Below are 3,007 nucleotides of genomic sequence, written 5' to 3' on the forward strand. Positions count from 1 at the left end.
TGACTCCTATGCTCTTTATTACTTAGCTGCCCAACTAAATCACAAAACAATAAAATGAATTGTCACTTTGAAATGAATTCTCATTTTGGGATCATGTTTTGCAAATGCTGGATTTTGAGTCAGAAGATGATGGTTTCAAATTCTGATTTTATTGCTAATAAACTGAATGACCTTGAACAAGTCTTTCTCTTTAGTTCTGTATCCTTATCTGCAAAATGGGGAGGGGGGGATATTGAACTAGATGACCTCTGAGGTCCTTTCCCATTCTAAATTCTATGATCCTCTCCATCCTACACATACAGAGGAATGCCAAAAGCATTCCCCTGTTCCTGAGACTGCTAAGATATATGAGAGCACTAGCCTTCCATATCACAGACATTTCATTTGTTTTTTTTTATTTGATTTGATTCTCTGACTACTGAAATGGCATGAATCTGCATACCTCCTGAACAAAACATAAGCATCCTGTTGTGTGGCACGTCTCAACCCCCAGAGATTTCATGTTCCCCAGGTCTGCTGGGAGAACTTATTCACTTCTCCAAAACAAGTGTGGTTGGTACAGCCATTGGAGAATGGCTAATTAAAGTTTCACTTAGACTAAGTTCAACTTTCAAGTCATGAGTTTCTCTTTCTCTCAAGCTTCCTATTCCCAGGTTCTTCTTTTGACTTAGCATCTGTCCCTCTGGACCTGTCTGCTGACTCTAGCTTCATCTGATGTGATATATGACTTCCTTGACCTATGTAAACAAGAGCTTTGTTTTCCATTTCAATACCATATTCACATATTTACTAAGTTCCTATGTTGTGCTAAGTTCTGAGAGAGAGCTGATAAAGCATTAAAAAGTTGCCCATTTCCTCACAGAATTTATAGACTTACTGTGAAGATAAAACTAACTCCCATAAGATAGTTAAGTATGAAGAGAAAAGGAAGTCTTCATTGAGGAACTAAAATTTGATTTGGGTCTTAAAATATGGATAATATTTGAAAAAACAGAAGGAAAGGAGAATTCATGAAGAAAAACTCAAAGAATGAACAGTTTGGGTTTGGGTATAGTGCTGAGCCTGGGATGATGGGAGCAGAGAGTTCATTCAACAGTTTTTTGTTTTGTTTTGTTTGTTTTTTCCTTGCAAGGCAATGGGGTTAAGTGACTTGCCCAAGGTCACACAGCTAGGTAATTAAATATTTGAGGCAGGATTTGAACTTAGGTCTGCCTGACTCCAGGGCTGGTTCTCTGTCCACTGTGCCACCTAGCTGCCCCTGAAGACAAAGTGCTTTCATACAGATTTTCTTTTACCAAAGTCAGGCAGACTTTATGAAACTGCCTCAATTCAATTCAAGCTAACAAACATTTACAGAACTCCTATTATGAGTAGTGCACTAAGGAAGATAAAAACATATATATATATGTATGCATATGTATATACATATATGTATATACATGTATATATACATACATATATATATATATATATATATATATATATATATATATATATATATATATATATATATGACATGATCCCTGCTCTCTTGGAAATTACAGTTTTGTAGAAGCAAGATGATATCTACACAGGTAACTAAAATATAAACCACAAATGGCAAAAGTATAAAAGAAAATTGTGGCATGTGAGATTCTATGGTAAAGATAACATCAGACTAAGTGAATAAAGGAAGGTTTCATGGAGGAGGCAGCATGGGAGAAAGGTTGGAATGATAATGATGATGGTGATACACTATTAATGATAGTGACTGTTAACCTATATATATACTATTGAAGGCTTGCAAAGAGCTTAATGTATCTTTTTTACTTGATTTTACTTGATTCTCACAGCAATTCTATAATGTAGATGATATTATTATTCCCATTTTGTAGATAAGGAAACTAAGGTACAGAAAAATTAAATGACTTGCCCAGGGTTAGACTAGTTACCTGAGGTGTATGAGGTAAGATTCAATTTAGATCTTTCCAGACTACAACTACCAGTCCAACACTTTATTCACTAAACCATCTAGCTGCCATAGTGTAATAATAATAATGCACATTATTTTAATTGTTATTATTTAGCTTTTTAATGATAATATCTATTGGTTATTTACAAAGTTATGCTCCTTCAGAAGCAGAGTCAGGAAGAGTGCTGGGTTTGACATCAGTGTGTGTCTGTCAATTAACAAATTTAAAAACTTTTGTATCATGGTGCAAGTCACTTGCCTTCAGCATGCTTCCTCAACTTTATAATGGGGATTAAATGAGATTATCTCTAAAATTCCTTCCAGCTCTAAAACTATAATCTTATTATCATTATCCTCTGTGTGAAAGGGAAATGGAGAACTTTGTTGTCATCAGAAGCCTCTAGAATAAGTTGTTATTTGTCCTGCTTTTGAAAGTGGATCAGTGATATCACAGAGTGATAGCGCCCCTTCTCAAACTCATCAAATCTATAACAGAACTAATTATCACCTTTCCCAACTTCATGGTTTCTGCACATTTTTCTCTTTCTTTTGGAGGCATCATTATCATTTTTATAGTTACCCATGTTCCCAAGTTTAGAGTCATTCTTGCCCCTTCCTTTTTCATTCCACATATCCAGTCATCTGCCAAGTCTTAGGAGATTCTAGTTCCATAACATTCCTTCTCTTTATGCACAATTATCAATGTAGTTTAAATCCTGATTACCCCTCTCCTGAACCATTCTAACAGTCTCCTAATTAAGCTCTAAATTTTTATTCTCTTTCCCTTTTTAAAGTATCCTACACATACCATGTCTTTCCTCTGCTAAAGAATCTTCACCAATTTTTTATTAGTCTGAGAATAACATATAAGCTCTTTAGCTTGACATTTAAAGTCATTCACAACCGTCTTAGTGTACCTTTTCAGTTTGATTTCTCTTGACTACCCTTCATTTGCCCAGTCATCCAGTCAAATTAGCCTACTAACTATTCTCCAAATTTGGCATTCCATCTTGAAACTTGACATGTTTATACATGCCATCTTCCTTGCCTGAATAT

This window comes from Macrotis lagotis, chromosome 1 (assembly GCF_037893015.1).
Source record: "Macrotis lagotis isolate mMagLag1 chromosome 1, bilby.v1.9.chrom.fasta, whole genome shotgun sequence".
Taxonomy (NCBI): domain Eukaryota; kingdom Metazoa; phylum Chordata; class Mammalia; order Peramelemorphia; family Peramelidae; genus Macrotis; species Macrotis lagotis.